This window comes from Sarcophilus harrisii, chromosome 3 (genome assembly GCF_902635505.1).
Source record: "Sarcophilus harrisii chromosome 3, mSarHar1.11, whole genome shotgun sequence".
Lineage (NCBI taxonomy): Eukaryota > Metazoa > Chordata > Mammalia > Dasyuromorphia > Dasyuridae > Sarcophilus > Sarcophilus harrisii.
In genome coordinates, this window is record NC_045428.1 from 396,171,157 (window position 1) to 396,185,014 (window position 13,858).

Consider the following 13,858-nt stretch of genomic DNA (forward strand, 5'->3'; position numbering starts at 1 on the left):
CTGGCTTTGGCACTAAATAGCCATGGAATCATGAATTACTCATTTCATTTTTACTTGACTCAGTTTCTTCTCTGCAAAGTGAGGGAGGTGGGCTTCAAAAGCATTAATGTTCCTTTCTATTCTAGTCTTCCATGATCCTTTCTTTTTTTAAAATCACTGATGTGAATAGCTAGATGGCATGTATAGTGGATAAAGTGCTTGCCTGCACCTGCGTTCAAATCTCACTTCTTGTAGTTGCTTGCTGTTTGATCCTTGCAAATTACCCAACATCCATGCTTCAGACATAGACCTTATTTACTAAGATGGGTCATGATCTGCTTTAATAAAAAAGAACTTTTGCATTCGGAATTCTCCCACAGATTCTTCAGGTGTTCTTATGGTCATTAACATCAACAAATGTCCCTGTCTCCTGAGGCAATGGTCATAAGATAGCAAGGAGTAAAGAGAGTTTAGGCAAATAATATTTACCTACTAAGGATATGCCAAAAAACAATATATTCTCACTAAAATGAAAGCAAATATCTGAAGTTTACATATTTCCTGGGTAAATTAATAGCCATAGATAAATTATCAGAATTTCATTGCAGTTTTGCTTTACTATTCTTTTAAGCTTGAGATACAAAGAGAATATAGAGAAAGGGACAAAAAGAAATTATTAAATCTGAAATAAAAAAGAGCAAATGAAAATTTTTCATCATAGGAACTCATGCCAAGCCTCAGCATTTCACTAAGATAGAATATTGTGTGATTATATATTGCACATCTCCTTTGGGTGAATATTGAGAGAAGAGGGACTGAGCTAGTATGAATATAAAACTTAAGGGAAAAAGTCAACAATAACAACATACTATCCAAAAATGGCAGCTTTTTTTAACTTTAAGTTTCACTAAGGAAGGACTGAAGTTGAGGAAGAATGATGGTGGAACTTAATTCTTTTTTTTTATTTTTTTATTTTTTTTATTTAATAGCCTTTATTTACAGGATATATACGTGGGTAACTTTACAGCATTAACAATTGCCAAACCTCTTGTTCCAATTTTTCACCTCTTACCCCCCCCACCCCTTCCCCTAGATGGCAGGATGACCAGTAGATGTTAAATATATTAAAATATAACTTAGATACACAATAAGTATACATGACCAAAACATTATTTTGCTGTACAAAAAGAATCAGACTCTGAATTATTGTACAATTAGCTTGTGAAGGAAATCAAAAATGCATGTGTGCATAAATATAGGGATTGGGAATTTAATGTAATGGTTTTTAGTCATCTCCCAGAGTTATATTTCTGGGCATAGCTAGTTCAGTTCATTACTGCTCCATTAGAAATGATTTGGTTGATCTCGTTGCTGAGGATGGCCTGATCCATCAGAACTGGTCATCATCTAGTATTGTTGTTGAAGTATATAATGATCTCCTGGTCCTGCTCATTTCACTCAGCATCAGTTCGTGTAAGTCTCTCCAGGCCTTTCTGAAATCATGGTGGAACTTAATTCTTGAAGGAAAATAATAAAGTGAATTTCAACTCAGTGTAGCTGTTTTAAAAAATTAATTTTTAATTTTAATCTTACAAGACCAGTAGTTAAAATGATTTTTAAGTAATTCCCCCCCAAAAAAGAGATCAATGACAAAAAGAAACATATATAACAAAAGATGAATAGCAACATTCTGTGATGGCAAAAAAAAAAAAATGAGTGTCCATCCATTGGGGGATGTCCAAATAAATTATGACATATGGATGTAAAGGAATCTTGTTATACCATAAGAAATGATTAATTTTTCCTTGGGAACATGGAAAGATTTTTCCTTAAAAGTGATATAAAATGAACCAAGAAAACAATATACATAATAATGTAAATAAAAACAAGACTAAAAATTAGTTGAACGGCTAGTGAATTGTAATGAACAACCTTAATCTTGGAGAACTGATAAAGAAACAATACACCTTTCTCCTCTTAGTAGAGAGGCTATGGGGCAATGGGCACTGTGGGTGTTGAATATGACATATGACAAATGTGGTTACTATGTCAGCTCTGCTTAAATATTTTTCATTGTTACAAGAAAAGAAAGGTTCATTCAGCTGATAGGAGGTTAAGAGGAAATGACTAGTATAACATCAGCTCATGTCTATAAGACATTTATAAATCTGTATACATTATAATATTTCTGTACTTTTTGCAATTCATAATAACATTTATATAGTAATTTAAGGTTTATAAAATACTTTATAAATATTATTTCATTTTATCCTCATCATAACCATGGGAGATAGGTGCTATTATCATCATCCCTGTTTTACAAGAGAAGAAAACTAAGGTAGAGTTCATCACTTGCAAGGGTCATATAACTCTTATATATGATTAGATTTGAACTCAGGTCTTCTAGACTCCAACTCATTAGCCATTTTGCCTTTTAGTTAAACTTGGAAATATTCCTCAAAAAAGCTGATCCCCAGTCAGAAAGCAATAATGGACTGAGATTAGAACTTCCAAGTTTGCTTTAAGAAAGGTCCCTCTGTCCTGGACTGCTCCCATTGCATCCTCGTTCCACAAACAAATGGATTTCAGGCAACACAAGGACAGATCAACCATAGTTGTGTATGTGAAACAATATTAAATCCAGCAAATGTATTTTTAATATAATTTTTAAAAAGTATAACTAAGCAGAAATAAGACAAGGAAAGCCTCACATATTTCTCCTAATTGATTTTTTCCTCCTTATGCTTCTGCTACTAAAACAGACACCCACAATAAAACCACACAGTTACACCCCTCCCAGTTTGTCCATTTAAATAGAGGTTCTCAATTAAGACCATCTCTCATGATCTTAAGAAAGAGGAACTTCATATGTGTTACACACTTGCTGCTGCTATGGTTAAGGTTGCCCCTCTTCTCTCTGACTTCTGTTTTTTGTTGTTGTTTTCAGTCATTTCCAAATCTTTGTGAACCCATCTGAGTTTTGTTTTGGGTTTTGGATTTGTTGTTGTTGTTGTTGTTGTTGTTTTTTGGCAAAGACACTAGAGGAGTTTGCCATTTCCTGCTCCAACTTATTTTACAGATGAGGAAATTGAGACAGAGTTAAGTGACTTCTCCAGGATCACACAGCTAGTAAATGTCTGAGGTTGGGATTTGAATTTAGGAAGATGAGTCTTCCTGAGTCTAGTCCTAGCATTCTATTCTCTACCACCCAGTTGACAGTTTTCTTGTTACGAGTCCCTAAACTTGAAAAATTCTACTCTCCTATCTGAAAACTGACCTCTCAAGTTTTCCAAAGTGGGAAAAACTACAAATTATTAATAGCTAGCTATAGCTATAGGTATAGATATAAATACAAAGATTATAACAAAACATAAATTTTTTTTAAAAATTATTTTAAAAAGTTAGGCATAAAGATTTAGTTATATATCAATCCCCTTTGTCAGCATATTTCTTTGATTCTTCAATCACAGAGTGGAGATGGGAAGGAGAAGATTCTTAACTTGGGTCTATGAATTTGTTTTTTAAATATTTTGTTAAATGTATTTCAATGTGATTGATTTTCTTTGTAATTCAATGGATTTTATCTTATGGATTTAAAAAACAGTCATCTGAGAAGGGGTCAGTCATCTTCACCAGGTTGCCAAAGGGATTCATGACACAAAAATGATTAAGAGCCTTTGGAGTAAAGGAAGCCACACTCATTCCTGACCAATCTAGCTCAGATGTAAGCACACATAAGAAAGCAGCTCACATTGAAAGCATTTTGTTTGCTGGCACCAGAAAAATCAAAAGCTAAACACAGTCCAGCATAAAGTATAAAAGGAATATCTCAAGATGCAGTTTCTCCTTCAAGGTCAAGCTCTGACCCAGCTGCATACCCCATACAACCTGATGTCAACTCTACAACTGGGTAATATTCCTCCTTAGGATAGGGCCTGAAATGTAGGGGGAAGGGAAATAGCAATATGATACTGAACAGATTCTGGTCCAACTTATCACACATTTGGCTTCCTGCAAGGCATAAATCCATTATCTTCAAAACTGGGTTGCTCAAGTTACATGCATTCTTACTAAGCAGCTGCAGATGATAATCCCCACTCTACATAATTTACTTTGAAGTACCTTAGAGATATGATTAAGCAGATGATAGGCTCTATTGTCTTTTTTCCATGAATGGTCTGTGGATTTCAGTTGCTGAATATTTATTATTGATCTGAATCCTTCAAAAATATTAAACTATATTTTCATTTACAATCCCAAATAATGACTCTCCTTTTAAAAAATAGTCCAAACATTTTTGATAGTTTGTCCTTCATTCTTGAAAAAGACCATGACATCAGGGAGGTAATGCTATGACATGCAAGTGAATTGGATTTAAGTAAGGGAGTGCTATACAAAAATCATCTGCTTCATTTTCCCCTTCAGAACCAAGTAGGTCCAATGGCATGATATAGATCAGGACAACTGGAGATGGCCCTGGATGCAGTGGGCAACCTTGGTTTTCTTAAGCTAAGATCTTTAACAGGTCTCAGTTTACTAAAGCAATGAAATGAGGCAGAGAAAGACCTTTTTTACCTGGACCAAAAAATATGCATACAGATATGTATGTGTATATACATATATGTATATTTGTATATATACATGCATGCACTGTGCATGTGCACACAGTATATGGACATATATGTCTGGGAAGGGAAGACCCTCAGGGTTTCTGGTACAAGCAGAAACAATTGCTATTTATATTCACTTGAGCCAATCAGTAACCAAGTTGGGTTTGGCCTGGAACCTATTCTAGGTCAATCAATGAGAGCCAGAATGATTTAGGTTTGAAGCATGGTACTAGCCTGTAAATCCAGTAATAGCAGGTCTTAATACAGGATTATGGAGGTTTCAAATACCAAAAGCCCACTATAAGAAAACATGAAGCCCACAAAAAACCATCAAGTAAGCCAGCTTTAATGTGAAGAAATGTGGAATCAGGAGAATGCTAATTCAAATCCAGCCTCAGACACTTAACTTTGTGACATTGGGCAAATTCCTTAATACTAAATGCTTCCAAAAAATTAATATTAAAAAGAGACACTCATATAATGAAGGAGTAGCCAGAGAAATTGGACATAGCTCAATCTACTAGGAGTCCTGAATGGAATTAGGAATCCAGCAGAGGACCTAGAGGAAGCAGAGTACCCTCTCCCAACAAGTCTATCTGGTGGTTTTTGTTTGTTTTTTAATAGGGTTTTTGTCTGAGTCTAGCAGAATAAGGCATTGGTGGAAGGGAATAAGGACCTTGTGGCTGAAGTCTGGTTTTGATTCATGGTAGTGGAGGAAACTTGTGAGGAATTAGTTGCTAGTCAATATCCAAACTCCCCACTCATGGAAAACACCTTAATGGTGGTCTTATTCTGACAGGGTGATTCAACTTCCCTGTGGCTCCTCCGTTTTATCAGGGTATGAAAGCTACTAGGGTCATTACATAACACCCCTATATCAATCACCCAGTTGTTTCCCTTTTTTTTAGAGAAATCTTTCTTCTTCATGGCCACCCTTGTCAATGGTTTTAAACTAAATTCTTTTGAAATAGTTTTATGAGCCAGAATTAGGTTTCCTGCAGTGTTAGGAGCAGTAAAGGAGGACAGCACATATTACTACTGGAGGGTGGAAAGGGTGGGGAAGGATACAACTCCATCCTTTGATCAACTAGGTTGCTAGTGTGCCTTTCCTATATGGCTTTCTATTTCCTCTAGGATAAAATATCAACTCCTCTATATAACTTTTAAAACCCTAACTAACCTTACAGCCTCCCTGAACATTGCTGTCTTTCAGTCACTCTATCATGCAACCATACTGGTATTCTGTCTCATCACTCACAACAATCCATCTCCTTTTCTAGACTTTTACATCACTGGTACCTAGAACATACTCCCTTCCTACCTCAGCCTCATGGAGTCCTTGCATGATGGAACTGAGGCACCATCTTCTTATTGCCCGAAGATTTACACCCCTAACCCACCCCAATTGCTATTCTCCTTCCTGGACTCAAGACTGTCTTATAGTTGCCTACTTTGCATATGATTGTACCTTTATATTTGTGCTGCTTATATTTTTATATGTTCTTGTTGTCTCTATTAGAGTATAAGCTCATTGTAAACAGAAATCATTTCATTCTTTCTACTTATATATCCCTAGAATCTATCTATCTATCTATCTATGTATCACCTATCTATCTTTATTGTTATATCTATAGATAGATAGATGCCACCTATCTATCTATAGCTATAGCTATATACATATATTCTTAAACTATGGTTGTGATCCCATATGGGATCTTGGAATTGAATTGGGGGTTGCAAAATTATGATTAATTATCAGTAAATGTTTGATTTGTATTCCTATTTTATATACCTATATACTCAGGAGTAGTGTAAACATTTCTTGGATAAAGAGAGGTCACAAGTGGAAAAAGTTTAAAAAGTTCTAAATAGACACACATATGGCACTGTGCTAGTTGTTAGGGATACACACACACACACACACACACACACACATACATACAGTTGGCAATGAAAAAATATTTGCTGATTGATTGATTGGCTTCCATCCAGTCTGGGATAGGGAGAGGAAAAGAATTCCTAAAACAGCATACTTTCCTTATTCCATCAGTACTAGACCACTGTAGGATAAATGAACTAAAAGTCTTTGAGAGAAAATCTGGTCTAACATCCTGCTTTCAAATAAGGAAATGTCTTTCTTTTGAAAGTTCCTAAAGGAAAGATTTTGACTGTTTTGAATGCTTCATTATCCTGAACAAATGTACAATGGACTTCTAGAAAATGTTTATCAATGATATGACAGATGGAAAAGAGAACATAAAAAAAGAAATGCTTTAAGCTTTGATTTTTAAAACAGCCTATAGTTAAATTCTGCTTTGGAAATTGGGAAGGATGTCCTAACTCTCTTGATGAACTGAAAAACATAATGACAATGATATATCTATCAAGACATGAGTATCTAGAATGTTTTTAAAGGATGGAGAAGTTAGAGTTGGTCATCTCCAAAATTATATTTAACCAAAAAAAAGTGTTATGATTATGTTTTTTTTTTCGGATAGAAATACAATAATCCCCTCAAATTCTCCTTCCTCCAACTTTAATTGATTTTTTTTTCCAGTGGTAAAATAACTTCTTCCCAGACAAAGGTGTTATAATAAATATATTATAAAGTTATTGAAATAAATTAAGTTTTTATCTGTTCTGAAATTTATCCCATTCTCCTTCTAGCATTTTTGACTCCTTTGTCTCAGCTACCCACCAGAAGGCTCTAATGGTATAAAGCTGCTCAAAGAATTTAGCTTTTATGGATTCAGAAAGAACAAGAAAAGGATCTATTAGGGATAGTAAACAGATACAAAGTTTTCTATGTTAGAAGTAAATGCAGCTAATATAACTTTTGGTGCCCTCTTTTATAGATACTTTCATTTTTCTTTCCACAATGGTTAAAGCAGGAATCATCACAGTCTAATAGAACAGTTTCCAGTTATGCAGGAAATGGTTAAGTTACTGTAGGTTAGCCAGCAACTTCGTGGAAATGCTTGGATTTGTTTCCCACATAAAACCAATTTGAGCCATTTGTTTTACTAACAACTCCAACCAGAACCAAGGCTCAAGACAAATACCTTTTTTCTCCAAAAATTACTTTCACATATGATTTTGTCATCTATTCTTGAAAAGGGATTTAGATTTCACGAAACTTGTCTATAGAGTCTCAATCTGACATTAATGAAAAAGACAAATTTAACTTTTATTTAAGTAACCACAAAACTCCAACTTGGTTGGCTTTTTGTTTTTAGTTGGAGGTGTGGGGTGTGTGGAGGGGAGCATATAAAACATAAACTCAATTCTGTGTAGGATTGGAGGGAAAATATAATAGCGGCAGCTTTGTATGGCACCAGGATGGAGTATTTTTGTCACATAGACCATTACCCCCTCCTGCCTACACACATACACACACACACACACACACACACACACCCCTTGGGCAAGTTATTTATTATCACTGAACCTTAGTTTCTTCATCTGTATAATAGGGATGATAATGTTCATAGAAGGTATCTCACAGGATTGCTGTGAGGCTCAAAAAATGTGAAGTACTTTGTAAACACTAAATTGACATTAAAAATTCAGTCTTAATAATCCAAAGGTAAAATTATTCCAGTCTTTTCTGTCACAGAAGCAGAGAGCAATGAAGAACCACAATATGTTTACATCAGCAATGAAATAAATATTGGATCAGTCACAGATATTCATATTGATTATCCCACCAGATATGTGATATTAGTATATTATCGTACAGATTTTGTTGTTGTTGTTAAATATAATCAGCAGCTGCTGAGTCAGATTTTTGGGGGTGGGAGAAGAGAACCTTATCATCCAATTCGGGGTGTCCCAAAAGTCTGAGTGCAATGTCCCAAAAGTGCAGTTTTAAGCTCTAATAGCTTAAATAGGTTCTGTGGATATTAATATTGCTATTAAATTTTAATGGATTAAAACCACACTAAGACTTTTGGGACACTCTGAATAGCTTTCAAATGGATGCTGAAGCTTTATTCCAAAATGGGTGGTTTTATAATTAAGTAATTTTCTTATTATGCAATAAAGTTACTATAAGACTAAGAAAGAAGACTTGTAGCTCTGAAACATAGTTGCTTTTCTGAGGTTATCCAGCAATTAGTTATCTATTCAAAACCACTTAAAAGGTGATAGGCAAGAAGGTGGGGAATAAATTAGGAAGAGAGGAGGATCAGGAGGAGGAGAGGGGAAGAATGGAGGAAGGGAGGGAGAGAGAGGAGGAAGGAAGAGAGAAAATGGAGAGGGGAGAGAGGAAGGGAAAGGGGGAAGGAAGGAGAAGAGGGGAGAGGGAGGAAGGAGAAGGGGAGGGAGGGAGGGAGAAAATAAGAATGGAGAGCCAAGACATTCCTGAATTGCCGAGAGAAAGAGTCATTCTTTTGTATTCCAATTTCAAAGTAAGCTAAATTCATCACAAACCACCCTCAGACACTAATGCTTAAGAACACCAACCAACCTGTATTAAGTCATTAACCTTTTAGGACCCATTCAAAGAAATGTTGTGTGACGCTTTATTAATGAATGCTTTAATGTAATATCTAAAAGCTAACACTCTTGCTGTGATTCATCAAATTTTAATACTGCATCAAACCTTTCAGTTTGAATTCGAGTGATTTTTAATATCAGAATAGCAAATAGAAGTGCTTTAAGTCTTTATGATAGTTTCATTCTTTCTGTCTCTCCCCTTCTCTCCTTTCTTTCCCTCTCATTTTTCCTCTGTAGCTATATATCTCTATATCTATCTCGTTGTCTCTCTGTCACTGCTACTCTCAATTTGTATCTTTGTTTCTATCTCTCTGTCTTTATCTCTATTTCCGTCCTTGATTCCATTCGTTTCTGTTTCTGCCTCTCTGTCTGTCCTTCTCCATCACTCTCTCCAGTTTCTCTGACTCTGTCTCTGTTTCTCTCTTTTGTCTCTGTCTGCCTCTGTCTGAACTTGTGTATATGTGTGTCACTGTCTCTGGGTTTCTGTCTCTGTGTCTTTGTCTCCGTTTCTTTCTCTGTGTGTCTCTATCTCTCTCTCCATCTCTCCATCTCTCTGTCTCTGTCTGTTTCATCCAAAGTATAAATCAAAATTGCAAAAAACAAATAAAAGGAATACCAGGTGGGCAGCCTGCCTTAATAACACTGGATTCTTTCTAGAAGACCAAGAGAACATATTCTCTAACAAACACACTTGCTGTTTAATCCACACATTATCTGTAGCAGTTGCCAGGAGGCAAGAGACCCTATTGTAAAACAGCTGGGCTTCTTGGCTCTAAGTAAAGGCAAATTCCACAGTAAAAAAAAACAAAAAACAAAAAAAAACCTAATTAGAAACTTAGAATTCTAGGCACTGTTTTACACCATGACCTTTTTTTCCTTTGGCAACAAATATTTGTGGGCAATCCTTATTCTATAAGCCCCCTTTCTGTGTAAACACCGTAATGCATTTTCTCAGTGAACTTAAGAATTTAAGAATGCTGTTCTTCCACTGAGCAAGTGACTCAACATAGACTAAATTCACATTTCCAAACTCCATGAACAAAACTTTCAGCAGGCTATCTCCCTCAACAGATTCTTTATGGAATCTTATTGTAATATTATATTAATTATTAATTAATTATTTTATATTTATATTTATTTAAATTAATATAATTAATTAATTATACTAATATAATATCTCCATGGGGACATTTATCAGGAGAAAAAGAAATAGTAGTAAAGAGAAAGATAGTTTTATAGAAAGTTTTTGAACACTTTGCATTTCAATTTAAGGACATTTCAGGATTTTTTTCCTTTCTAATTCATCTTTAGACATATATTAGACATATCTAAACCACTATCTGATGCATAGTACCATTGACAATCACAGATGCAAAATTCAATGAAATAAATACGTGTCAATGTTTATTCATGATACATTCATGCATGATCATGCGTAACCTTGAGAATTAGGAAGGAAGAACTAGAGTCTTGCTAGAATTAAAAGGAAAGCAAATCTTTTCTAAAGGAGAAAGAATCTTAACTATTTTGTATCATGGACCCTTTTAGCAATCTGTTGAATATTACTGATTACTTTGCATAAATGCTTTTTAAGTGGATATAACTAAATATATAGGATTTTAAAGGAAACTAGTTATAATAAAATATAGTAATAAAATATTCACAGATTCAAGGTTAAGAACTTATGCTTAGAGTGTATTCTAAGTCTGTCAAGAATCCCCCTCCAAATTGAATGAAAACTCTCTTCTAGGAAAGGCTACTGGGAAAAACTGCTTCTATGTCCTGCCTTCTGTGTTCTTATTCTGACAAATTCTGTCTTCTTTGTTCAATATCTAGGTCATGGTCAGTGCCTAACACATGTTAAATATCTGTACCTGTAATAGGAAAAAACCCTCTGCCTAATAGTTCTATTGTAAGAAAGAGATAGAGGCTTATAAATTATGTCACTAAGACTATCTACTGTATCATCAAAGAAAAACGCCAATGGATTATTATCCTTTTCTATTCAAATAATTCCTTACATTGACAAGCCACTTTGGAACCTTGGTTCCTCTTCATATGTCTGTCAGATGGATTACCAGCATCATTATGTCACATTTCACAAATGAAAGAAAAGACAGAGAGAACTGGTTGATGTCACATAATGATTCTACAGATCAAAGAAAGTCACAAAGCTACAAAAAGCAGGATTTCCAGAGATCTCCAAGTGTCACCATTCAAGCCAGGCAGAATCTGTTAAAGTAAGTTTTATCAACTGGTGATGGTTGGTGAAACAAGAACAAACAAACAAACAAAAAAAACTTTTAAATCTAAAACATAGCATGAATCTTTCTTATAGTTACATGTCATTTTAGCCAATGCCGTGGTGCAGAATTAGGCTGAAGGGACAGCTGATAAATCAGTGGACTGAGATTTTGGGTCTTTGGGAGCTCCTAAATGGTGCAATAGCTAGAGCACTGTGCTTATGAATCAGGAAAATCTGAGTTCCGATTCAGCTTCACATAGTAGCTAGTTGTGTGACCTCGGGCAACTTAACCTCTGTCTGCTTCAGCTTCTCAGCTATAAAATGACTATCATAGGGATGGTATAAGGATCAAATGAGATAATATTTATAAAGCACTTAGGATAGTACCTAACACAAAGTGATGCTTTAAAAATATTACATTGACACTGGTGCCATTATTACCTTTATACCTAGCACCCTGTAGGTAAGAATCAAGACTTAGTCTACTCTACCTGGGGAAGAGAGAGAAGAATGAAAATTTTGACCTGGAAGAATGGGAAAGAGGCATGTAGAAGGGGCTACCCAAGTGGAACACTGATTTTTCACCAACCATCATATAACCACATGTTTACATTTTTAATATCTTATGTAACTCGGTTATTACTTTGCATATTTATTCTATATAGAACATTTGGTTCCACATTTTATCTATATAGAGTACATTTCCCAGATGCTCTCATAAAGAAGGGAATATAAGTTCTTCATAAAAATGTTTAAGCATGCCCTGAATAATTTGTCCTAACCAATACCATTAATATATGACAATCACATCACAAAACTCTGTAACACTGTTTTATGAATTGTCCATTTATGACCTTTTCTTGCACTTTGCAAGTGAAAATAGCTTCTCCCTATAAGGTTGGGTTTTCATAGAACCAATTAGAACATTAGGTGAGATATGCTTATACCCTAAAAATGAGGGAAAAAATATGACAGGAACAGGCATCTATCACGAGGAACAAGGACATTAAGTGAATTTAATATTATCTAATTCCAACCTCTAAAAGTTAGTTTCCTTGTCATTAGAATCAGGCACTTGACCCTGAAATAGTGAAATAACTTAAATTCGGCTTCCAGTTATGCTTGTTAAAGATTCTATCCATATTAACTCAGATAATTGAGAGTTTAATGATAACTGCATCATATCATCTTCATCACAAAATCATCAACCGATTTTTATTGAATACTAATTGTAGGCACAGTACTGTGATAGAAGATAAAAGGAATTCTCTTTTTTAAAAGGAATTCTCAAGGAGCTCATTCTTTAGCTGCAAACACAGGATCAAATTACACATAAAATGATAATTAACAATATAAGGTAGCATGTGAAATGTATGTTAGATGGAGTGTGATCAAGGAATTCATAGAAATAAAAGTATCTGAGAGTAGCAAGAGACCTCAAAGGTCATTTAGCTTAATCTTTCTCTACCTAACGCAGAAATGCCCTCAGGCTACAAAAGAGGTGTCAAACATATGGCCTGCATGTGGCTTACAATACTTTGGAGTGCTGTCCAGATCAGATTAAAAAGTAATTGGGAAATATTTAACAAGATGAAAATATATCAAAATATAGATATCTTATTTTAAAACTAAGTAAATATGTGATCTGCAGGAATCTTTATATTCAGATTGGTTGTTGTCCTTCATGCATGAAGAAGACCAAAAGGGCATCACTATGTTGGAACCAAGATATGGTGTATCCATCGGTGGCTGATCAGACCAATATAAACTCGGAGGTCTAAATTTTCTCAACAGTGGTTGATAGATCAACCTCCTTATGAAAATCTCTAGGACCAAGTACCACATTACCTATAAGGGCAAGTCTGTTTTATTTTTTGAACAACTCTAATGTTTAAGAATATTACTTTATATTGTGCCCAAAGCTCTGAATCCTCTATAGAATCATAGATGGGACTCCTGCTTGTTGGTCACAGCTGTGCTTTCTGGGACCAAATAGAATAAGTCTTACCTGTTTTCTAACAATGGAGAGTTTATTAGTTTGTATGCATATATTTAGTATGCATACAAATTTTATGTAGAAAGCTTTACCAGAACTGTCAACTTGATGTCCACTAACAGATTGTATGTAACAGAAAGTATGGATGAGTATCATAACATCCTGCATGGAGAAAATGAAGATATTAGATACAGATAAGATTTCTATTCTTAATTGAAGGTAAGGGATTTAGAAAGATAAAGATAAATTTAAGAAGTGAACAACATCCTAGAAATACGGAATGTTAAAATATTTGTGTTTCTGATATACAAATTAATATATAGCAAATTGGGACTTTTGGTAAGAGATAGAACATTCCATAGATTTGAAAATCCTGGTACCACAGGGAACAATTACAACATGGCAAGAAGAATGCTAGAAAAGATGGCCAGAAGTAATTCAGAGACAGAAGTAAATCTATACATCTGATCTCAGGTGTACTTACACAAATACAATGCCCTATATGGATAGCAAATAAAGTTTCTAGATGCA